The following is an 11,805-nucleotide window of genomic DNA, read 5'->3' as shown; positions in this document are numbered from 1 at the left end:
CATGTCATTTCAAAAAGGAGATTTGACCCTTGCCTTGAACTTTGATGTGACCCTTGGAGAGAGGTGGAAGATAGGGAGACAAGGCTAAGAAATATAATAACTACCCTATATTTTATAGTTAAAGCTAGTGGATAGAATGTGCACTCCCTCTCCTTCCCAGTTGGTGGATATCTTGATTAGCACTAATTTTTTGATTAGTAAAGGGCCCATTTTATAGTCCATTTTCTCCCTAATAGTTAGTGTTCCATGGAGGGGTGGATTCTAAGCTAGAAGGCATGGAAGGGCCTAGGGTGGTTAGGGTCGATGGACCCTGGCGTGCCTACAGTAGGAGTCTAAGGAGGGAACTATGACATAAAAAAAGAACATAGATTAAAATTAATTCGCACGTAGTTGTAAAAGTCCAACACAATCATGCTTCTGTCTGGTGAGAAGAGGGTGTTCAACCCCCTCTACGTGGCTGAGGTCTTCAAACTATCGGGGCTAAAGGGGAAAGAGAGGTCAACCTAGCCAAACAAAGAGCCCTTTCGAAGGTAAGGCCAAACAAAGAGCCCTTTCAAAGGTAAGGCCAAAGAATTTAAAATCTCAGGAACTCCAGATGAGGAGAGACAGAAGTGTATGCGGTTCGTGGTGGAGATGATCAATCTCACCCACAGTCCATACTACATGTCAAGAAGAGCCTTCAGAGACTAGTGAAGGCGGAGGCGAGGACAAAGGTGGCTTGGGTGGAGGTGCTCTACAATAACCTAAAAGACCATATCAGAAAGGTCACCTACCCAAACACCAAGACAAAGATCGGCAAGCAAAATTAGGAGCTACACAAAAGGAGGAGAGCCAAAAGGAGGAGGCAAGCAACAAAGAAGACACAAGGGCGCAAGGAGGAGACAGAGGCAAGACCTCGACAAGAAGGGAGTTCTGGACAAACAATGTCCGAAAAAAAGAGGGCTTTTGAATTTTGAAGAGAAGAAGAAGGGGAAGAAAGGAAAGACATCAGAAGGAAAAAGAAGTCAACAATTAAAGGATTTCTTTGATGATATCCGCAAGTCCATTCTCACATAGAAGAGCTGGAAGAGCAGCAGCATGAGACATCATCAGCCTCAAAATGCCCGCATCCCGAACATGCATAGTAGGAGGCCACAGACACAAAATGCCTGCACCTGGGACAGGATCAACAAGAAATCGTGGTCACTAAACCCTTGCACCTGGATCAAGCACAAGCTAAGCCCCCTGCACCCCACCCTGCAAACTTTCCACAGTCCTTTGAAATGGATTGGGTGTAGGGATGCCTCAATTATTTACAAAAGTGTATGATAGATGGACTGAATGAGGTTTCCAAGCTGTAGGTGGTGGTCAGAGAACATGATGACATCATCCAAGCCATGAGGAGCCAGCAGGAACCCTAGTGGGAGGAGTTGAACAGAAGAAGGAGGGAAGTAGGCAAGATGGAGGAGATGCAAAGACAGCTGTTGGGGCTCGAGAAAGAGAATGAAGAGACAAAAAGAGAAATGGGAATAATAAAAGGGTTTCTGGCATGGAATGAAGAGGCAAACATGCAGTTTTTAAAAGAAGCGATAGACATGGCCAAGGAAAGCCAAGCTAGGGCTGAGGGCCAGATCCTCTTAATCAGAGAAGAACATATCATAAGAGAGGTGCAGGCCAAGGTGGATAAAGACAAAGTGGAGCTAGTCAAGGCAGAAGCCAGAGTGGCAGCTTTGGATGCCGAGGAGTTTTCAAAAGTGTATGAACTGGAAGCAGAGAAGATGGAACAATGGGAAAGCCACGTAGTGGAGACTTAAAGGAGGTGTGGGGTGAATACATAGAGAAGCTAACGGCAGAAATGCAAGCCCCCACACCCACCTGCAGATGGTTCCCTTCCATGGGTAAGATAAGAATCCGGATGGAGGATCCGAAAATCCGAACACAGGAAAGCTAACAGGAACCAACCTTACAACACCCCTGGAACTGCTGCACATAGCCAAGGGGACAAGGAGACAAGACACAAGAGGGCAAGTACCAGTAAAGAAAAGGAGCTACAAGTGCAGAATGAGCAGCTAAAAATAGAACTGGAGACATGGAACAAAAGGTTTACTCTGCTGCTGAAGGTGATGGGAAGAGGATGCAAGAGCAGCCTGGGTAAGGGAAAGGAGCTGGTATTGTACAAAGGATCATCAATGGATATAATCCCCGATGATGAGCTGCAAGAGCATGCCTGGGTAGCCACAAAAAAAAGCTGGAAGAAAGGGCAGGTGATGAAGCCGCTCTTAGATGTTGAAATATATGATGTACAAGTGTGATAAAGGGTGAGAGAAAGAGGTCATGTGGAAAATGGATCTAGGGTTGGCCCAACCCTAGCCCTTGGTGGACCCTATATAAAGGGCAGGAAGCCTCACTTTTTGTAACACAATTAACACAACACAACCAACACATGAAGATGAAGGTCAAGCCATCTTTGGAGTGGCTGAAATATAAGGTAGTATAGAAGCTTTCTATACATCTTGTGTTCTTGCTCTCTCTCATATATGTTGCTCTATCTTGCCATCAACTATTTCTTCCGTTGTGCATACTCCCCATAATTTTGGCATGGTATCAGAGCCTTACAAAGGCCAAGTTCCCCTTCAATCCCCTTTTCTCTCTCTCATACTATCATAAGCCATTCACATCCTCATCAAGAAGGATGGTGGTAGAAGAAGGTGAGAAGCAAAAAAGTGTCAAGAAGGAAGGCAACAAAAGAGCTTCATCAAAGAGAAGATTCCGTAAGCATCAACACGCTCTTGAAGCTTAGAAGAAGAAGAAGAAGACGATTCACATCATCAACAAGAGCATCTTGGCGAATCCAAAAAAAAGCAACCCTGTTTTTCCCATCGTTGTCTATCTTAGAGTTTCCGTTGGCCGGGCCGACAGTTGATTCCATCTCACCATCCAACGTTTTTCATCAAAGTTGTTGTCCGTCCACTACAGTCAGTCGACTGCCGCCTTGTATGGTGGCTATGAAAGAAGGTTAAAGTCTTCATACACTTGGATTGACTGCATCAATGAGCTAAGCAAGCAATAGCTGCTGGCAGGCAATGCCGCAGTCGAAGTTTTTGTCCGTCCATTGCAGTCCGTCAACTGTCAGCTTGTATGGTGGCTATTCAAGAAGGTTAAAGTCTTGCTACACTTGTCTTGGCTACATCAACGAGCTAAGCAAGAAACATCCAGAAGCAACACTGCGCGTAGACGTCACCACGGCGCGCAGCGCAACATCAACCAAAATGCAGCGCATTTTTTCAGAGAAAAAGAAAAAGAAAACTATTTCCAAAGGTTTAAAAACTTTTGTGTTTTTTTCATGAAGCCCTCTTTTCTAAGGTTCTTGAAACCTTTCAAAAGTCTCTTTTAAACCCTTCTATAAGGTTTTCTTTCGCTCTACGAATTTTCAACTAGTTTTCTCTGAAGCACTCAAAGGTTTTTTTTCTCATTTCTTTCAAGCTCAAGACAAGAAATTATTTTTTTCCCTTCTCGCTTGTGAAGGGAAGTGCAAGGTATGCACAATTTTTGAAACCAAGCAAATCAACGCATCAAGCATGAAATATGATCCTTAATTTTTTTTATGAACTCATGTGCATGGAAGTCATCTACCATATTGTAATGGAGTTAGACACTACCCTTGTGTTGATAAACAAGTGGTAAGACCTCTCCTAAATCAATGTTCACATCGGTGTATGTATTTCTATGTCATGATGAAGTGAAAGGTAGAAGCAAGAAGCATATTGAGAAGCACATGCATAAGCTATTAAAACATGAGTGGTAGCCATGTGTTGGTCTACGTGGGAGCTGGACTAAAGATGCTAGCATGATTGGAAGGAGACATGCACACATGAAGCATGTCGACCCACAAGAAAGGATTTGAGAAGCAAGAAGATGCAACCAATAAAGCCAATGTAATGAAGAATGGTACATCCAAATCCCACTTGAAGATTGTCTTTTGCAAGAAGATGGTTTTATTAAAGTGAAGGAGCAACAAGGGTGGTGCACGAAGCCACTATGGAAGAGATGGTACCAAAGATGTCACTAAGGTTGAGGGGAATTATGTAAGTTCCTCAAATGTTCCAGATAAGCAACTCTTCTAGTTGAGGAGTGAAGCATGTTTGCTAGAATTGCGAGTGAACCATATTTCTCTTTAACTCATCACTTTTGTAAAAGCCTAATTTATAAAGGCTACCTACCTTGTCATCTATCCTATGGTTCTTGTATATCTAATGCTCGCCTTGTTCCATGTTTGGCATTGTCCCATGGTGGCATTGAGAGCGGGTGTTGAAATATATGATGTACAAGTGATAAAGTGTGAGAGAAAGAGGTCATATAGGTGTGAACACACCCCAAATAAAGTGGGCATGTGGGTGGAAAAGGGATCTAGGGTTGGCCCAGCCCTAGCCCTTGGTGGACCCTATATAAAGGGCATGAGGTCTCACTTTTTGTAACACAAGTAACACAACACAACCAACACATGAACCAACTTTGGAGTGGCTAAAATAGAAGGTAATATAGAAGCTTTCTACATGTCTTATGTTCTTGATCTCTCTCATATATGTTGCTCTATCTTGCCACCAACTATTTCTTCCGTTGTGCATACTCCCCATAATTTTGACATTAGAGCCCAGATCGAAGAGCTGGATGGTCTAGTGGCGGAATACACAAAAGTAGGATGGGTTGACAATAAAAGCCCTCGAGAAGGAAATAGAATCCACAACCCCTGCCAAGAACACCAGAGGAAGAGGAGGTAAAATGATGGTCAATGAGCTGAACATCGCTCTGACAATAGCCCATGCCAATCTAAAGAACAGACAAGATCAGCTGGATGGAATAGAACTTAGAGTTCAAACCTAGATTCTGAATATAAAAATTTTGGTTTTTCAAGAATGAAGTGGTTCTCTCGATAGAAAAAACAATAAGTTATTGTGGCAAGGGAATAAATGTGTGTTTTTTATTGTCAAAATTAACTTATTTACAAGTGACTTGTTTTCACACTAGGTCAAAACTTAAAAATGATATGGTCACTATTATTAGTCTTAAGTAAGTGTGTACACGAAGTTCTTAGACTCACCCTAATTGACATTAAGCTCATGGTGGTAAGGCCCCTTTATATGTTTTCACACTAGGTCAAAACTTAAAAATGATATGGTCACTATTATTAGTCTTAAGTAAGTGTGTACACGAAGTTCTTAGACTCACCCTAATTGACATTAAGCTCATGGTGGTAAGGCCCCTTTATATGTTTCAACATCGTCTTACAAAAGATAGGTGCCCGTTTGAGCAGGTACGATGGCAACTTGCACCTTATCGCCTTATGGTGGGTACTACACTAGCGATGTTAACTGGATTTTACAGTAGATCTTAGTTTGCATGTATAAGAGTCTTGCATTTATCTATAGAGCCTACGTTCTTAGTAGGTAATCAACCCATCATATGAGTGATTCTTCTTAAGAAAAAAAAAATTCAATGAAAAATAAAAACTTAATATGTGGTTTAATCAATATCACTAGAAGGTATATAATAAACAACTATGTGTTCTAATATTTATAGAATCTTATGTACAAACTCATAAGAACTTTAAATGCTACTTAGGGTCAAAACATTGATGATGATAGGTTATATGAATAAAAGTATACCCTATTAGATCTACAAGTATCAAAAATAGTGTTGATACTTGAACCACATCCAAAACACTTGAGCATCCAGAGTTTGGAAGCTCCCGAAGATATTTTTGGCATTGTGAATTATAATCAATATATGGTGATGGGGTTTGACACACGTCATTCTTAAAGAAGTGTGAGATACTACCTGTGTTTTTGTGTGCATGATTGAAAAAAGATAAAATCTAGTGAAAAGAAGAATATTGATGCATAGTGCACAAGTGCCATAATGCAAACAAGGGTTTTGTGCACACTATTTAGATTGATGATATTTTAAGTACTCTTGCCCTTCTGAAAATTATCTTTAGTTTTAAGAAGTGCTTTTAATAAAATTTATTTGATTGCTTGAAAGGCACAATAATAATGAAAATGAGCTTGCATGTAAGCTTAGAGAGACTTAGAGAGGCTGATTCACATTTTTGCAACAAAATACATAAATGGGCTCATCTTAAAAGGATTAAACTAAGTTTGAGCTAGCTTGTTATCTAGAAAAGGTGCTTAGCTTAGCAAGCTAGTAATGAAGGGGGGAAGGCAAGTAGGAAGGGATCCGAAATAGCATTGGTCCAATAATGAAAGTTGTTTTTGAAGGGGTAATTTGTCATCACCAAAAATAGATTCATGAGTTTGAGATTCTACAACACTTCAAGAGCACGGCCTTGTTTAGAGGGTATTTTGGAAGGATCATTTGCAAGATAGTGGGATTTGTGCTCCAATGTTAGTCCATGTTGAAAGCCTAGAAATATTTTCATTAAAAAAGCCACAATCATTGTGGTGGACGATAATAACATGGCTACATTCAAAATATGGGCCACGATATTGCAGCTTCAAATGAGAGAAATAGCCCCGGCCATCATCATTAAAAGAAACCATTTTTGCATTTTTTAGATGGCATTGGATAATCATTAATATTAGTCTTACAAAGGGTTTAACTTTTGTAAGTCTAATAGTATATGTATGGATTCTATATAATCATAAATGTTAGAAATATTAAAAAGGTTCAATTTCTAATACCACATGTTTAATCTTTATAATTTGATTAATATGGCCTGCTATCATTATTACATTTATTCACACATTGTGATGAGAAGATAAGCACAATATCTATCATACTTATTGACCCATTTGTGATAAGAAGGCAAACAAATGATTTTTTTTTCTATTATTGCACCTTGACAAGAAGATTAAATTGTATTCTATACTTAATGTGATGAGTTGCTTGTAAGATAAATGATAATGTTCCTTTGCACTTTGTGTAACAAGATTAGTGTTGTTGTCAAATAAAAATACATAAGCTAAAATAATATGAGTAAACGATTGAATCTGGTAAGTTTCATATCATGTTTTACTAGTGCTTCATTCTCACATCTAAAAAAGCCTAGTACCATACTCGAATTGTCTTTCTGAATTTCATGATAGTTTTGAAAAGTGGTATCTGTTATAAAGGGCCATTATAGAGTATCCAAGTGTAGTATGATTTTCCTGTTATGTTGAGTACATTGGAGCTTCTTAACATTATTTTACTCTATAGTATTAAGGGTGCTAGTTTTGGTGTTCTCTTGACTTTTTTTAAATGCCTATTCTTGAAGTACGTGACTCTGGAAGCATCAATCTAGCTACCTAACACTTGAATACTAAACACACTTGGACGTGATGATGAATTTAGAAAATCATATTATGGATTGGTATGATCTTTGATTAGGTCCAAGAAACATATTGTTTGGTGTTCCTCTTGTCAAGCCCTTGTGGAGTTTCTCACAAGTGAGAAATTTTTTTATAGAAGTAACAGGTTGCAAATAGCTACAATTGATGGAGATCATGATAATGCAATGTGTGTGAAAATTGCAAATCTTGAGCATCCTGTTCCCAATCAAAGGGAAATAGACATTCATGATTGAGAAGCTTGAATAGCAACCAAGAAAGTTTCTTATAATAGCTTGATGGGTTCATCATTGATAGCATTGAACAACTGTAACTTGTCCAAGCTACATATAAATAATATTTTACCAATCCTTGGCATGATTTTATAAATGTTTTTGAATGGAAGCATTAATCTAGCTCGAAGCACCCATCTAGAAGATTAAAGGCTCTCTAACTCTAGGGTAAAGTTGTAGTTGGAGGGTACATATAATAACCTTTAAAACTATGATATCTGTTGTAATACACACATCTATGAAATTGCATAATTATTATATCACCATATTACAAACATCCATGAGATTCATGAGATTGTATATTATGAAGGGCCACAAAAAGCATGTTTATTGTGGTGAAAAATGCAAGGAGGTTATGGGGCTAAGCTCTAAGCTCACTATACACTGAAAGTCCTGATATCATGATTTAAGCCTATGAAATTGAATCCTAAGTCATGTTTGATAGTCCTCTAAAATGTGCATAGCCTCTTTTAAATACCAGGTACTCGAGGGGTGTACTTTTCGGAATACCTACATACAATGTGTGTTCAAAGGGTATAAAAAATACCATTTTCTATTAATTTAGCTTAATTAAATAACCTCTTCTTTTTTAAACTTACGAGTTTTTTTCCAAAATGCTATTTTAAGTGAACCCCCGAGAGATCAAGTATCACTCTAAAACACCAAGTTCTCACAAGAAAGGGAGTATTTGCTCCAAAAAAAATATTAAACTTCGAAAAAATGTAAGGATCTTAAAAGCTAACCAATGGCCATGAAAGTGTCATGATCTAGAGAAAAAAAGTAAGGGTCTTCAAAAGTTTTCTACAAGTATAAAAAATGGTATTGATGTTTAAACCCCATCCAAAAATGCTTGAGCCTCCACAAGTGCACTATAATTTGATGAGCTTTGTCGCACGGCGTGCTTTAAAAAACACGAGGTAATGGTTGTGGGTTTGTGTGCACACAATTGCAAAAATATAAAAGAAGAAGTCCCCAAGGTGGTAGCCTAGTGGATAAGACTTTGGACTTTCTAAAGGAGGTCTTGGGTTCAAATACTCTTGGGAACATTTTATACTAAGGGTGTGTTCGCATGTAGGTGGGCACGTATGCAACCATCCATATGCCTTAGGCCTTCATTGTTCGATCCTCATGGCACTTGCTTCCACCTTCCTCTTTGGTGATCCTATGGAAACAACAATGTGCAATGCTTGCCCTTCAAGCTCACACTCTGGATTAGGGATGATGGTTGCTATGGACATCAAAGATCGGGACTCAACTTGCAACGCCCAGTTCTACCAAAGCTATCTACACGGTGTTCACTCTAACCGGCTGAGCCACTAACTTGTGGGGTTTGTCTCGTGGCTTGTCAATGCCTACAAAGTGCCCAATATTTGCAAGGGTGGTACCCCCTTGTAGTACTTGGGTGTTTGTCTGGTTAGTATCATTGTGTGTAGCCGGGTAAAATTCCCGTGTGCTACTAGGAATGGAATAAGACTTCATGAAATATATATATATATATATATATATATATATATATATATATATATATATATAATAGAATGCACATGTGTCTACCTCATTCCAAACATGTGTCTTATGCATACTATTTAGGTTCCATATGTTAAGCAATGCTTTGAATAAAATTTCTTTGATTGCTTGTTGAAAGGCATAAATTTTCTTGGTATCTTAAGATTGTACGAATATTGAGCTACATCAAAAATGGCCTTGGATTCTCATAAACAAACACATTAAAACTCTAAAGTAGCTAGAAAAGCTATGGAAGACAATGTTCAGAAGCGCAGCTATAAATAGTCATATAGAGTCACACTCATCATCAATAAACAAATGGCAGATGTGGTGTCACTCCTTATGTTCAGAAGCTCAACTGTAGATAGTCATGTAGAGTTACACTCGTCATCAATAAACAAATGGCAGATGTGGTGTCACTCCTTATGTTCCATCTCAAATTGTGGGTCTTCAGCCATGGTTCTTGCCATCGTTTCCACATATTGAGGCAACCTGGGAAGGTTTGGAAAATGGGAATTTTGTATATAAAAAATCTTTTTAAGTGATGTAACGGTTTTATTTGATAGTAGTTGTTGTCTTCGAAGAGCTATTAGCTAAAGGCTAGCAAAAATATGTTTTCAAGCATTAGAAACAAGTTTGCACATCCCAATCCCTATCTCACACAACCACACCATCCAGTTGTATCAACCACACCTCATTATAGATATGACCAATTAACTATCATCACATATACAAAAATGACTAGCAACTCGGCATCATTAAAAAGGCACCACAGCAACACAACTATGTTGACCATACAATGAGCCAATAATCATAGGAATCCATAACCAAAATCATAGGAATCTATAATGAAAACCATCGTGAAATCCATAACAAGAAAAATTAAAGGAATCACAAGAAACTACCAAATAAACATAAACAAATAGTCACCACTAAAATCATGAAAAAGGTGTAGATGCTGACTAGTTGTACGGACTATCTCCCACATGCACATCAATCTCGTCATTGTCATTAGCCTATAAACTGCTAGCCTCCCCATGTCTTCCTCGCTTCCTAGCAAGAAGCATGAGCTACATGTATGATGACACAAGTCTCTCATCCTTGTCCATCGAGGCACACACATAACCTATCTTCATTGATAATAGGTGCTTACCACATCCCAACTCAAGGCAAATACCATCATGACAGCAAAATAACTCTAGAAAGCAAGGCATAAATGTAACACTCCTCTCCAAGCAACACGAGTATCCTTCTTGGTATTCTCTCTAGTGTGTGACACCTCTAGAAAAATGGTGGTGAGCCACGAAATCCAAAGGTCGCATATGCAGAGTCTCAAGAGTGGCAAACTCTCCAAGAAAAACAAAGGAGGCACCATCCCTTGTCTATGAGCTATAAAGAGCATAGAGGAAGCATACTACAAATTAAAAGGACAAATGGTCAAACTAAAGATAATGCCTTGTTCTAGCATTAAGCACAGAGTTACAGGCAAATATCCACAGCATAAGTAAGCTTTTCTTACCTCTCTCTTGTGAAACACTTGCCTTCTCCACCATCTTCTTAACCACCCTGGGTTGCTCTTGCAAAGCCTATTCATGGAGCTGCTTCTCTCTCTCCAACACTTGACCTTCTCTAGGTCTATCCACCATTGGACAATTTTCTAACTCCCACTTCAAGCATGGATCCATGCATGAGTGGAGGATACATAGTAGTGGCGTCATTTGTAATCATTTTCTACTCCTTAACTCTTACTAGTATAGTGTGAAAATGACCCTTATCTTTCAAGTAAAAAAAGTATCTATATGTATATACACGCACACACATCACATCAATTTTTCTTTTAGTTAGCAATAAACTGAGAATTCGATAAGATCCCACTTTACTCTTCCAAAAGTAATTATTCACACAAGATGATACCTATAGACAAGTCTCTAGGATACCATCTAGAACAAATCAAGCTTCTCAAGCACCTTAGCATCACCATTTTTCTCCTTTGACTCTACATGAGTCTCCAAAGGAAATAAGTGTTTCCTCTTCTCAACATTCACCTCTTCATAGTAGTTGTACATTAAGGAATCGCAGTTGACGACCACAACTCCACCAAGAACATCTAGAAAATCTCTAAGCACATCTTGAGCTTTGTGCAATGTTTTTTCTAGTAACATCACTTCTCTCCAATTCCAACTAAAAAACAAAAACATAGTTGTGCAGCTCACAACTTACTGTCTATATATATATATGGTCTCCTTGAGCAAGGTCAAACATAGATTTAGTGGTCTTTTTCACCTCTAGCAAAAGATAACCAATAGATTTTAGATTCGATGGAGACATCACATAGGGAAATCAAGTTTAACTTCTCTAAAGTTGCATAGCTATCTGCTCCCCATTTCAAAGAGCTAGTCATCACCATGCGTAGGATCAATTATATTGAGAATCCAAACCAAACAAAAAAGACGGTACAAACACACATGAATAAAAGAGCACTGTTCAAAACTTGACATACTTTGTTAGAGGCATGTAAGTTGACATCTCCATTAACCACGTTATGCTTTGAAACTTTCAAAAAAGGTACTAGAGACAACTTCTCTTTACCTTCCTAATTATATCATCGTAATCGAGTGGCCAATTCCTTCGATCTCCTCCAATTTTCTAATCTCATCTTTAGACAATGTCAACTTGCCTACTCAAGCTTCTTGTTCAATGAT

Source organism: Cibotium barometz, chromosome 20 (genome assembly GCF_041138505.1).
Source record: "Cibotium barometz isolate CiBa-2024 chromosome 20, ASM4113850v1, whole genome shotgun sequence".
Taxonomy (NCBI): Eukaryota; Viridiplantae; Streptophyta; class Polypodiopsida; order Cyatheales; family Cibotiaceae; genus Cibotium; species Cibotium barometz.
This window is presented reverse-complemented; position numbering follows the sequence as displayed.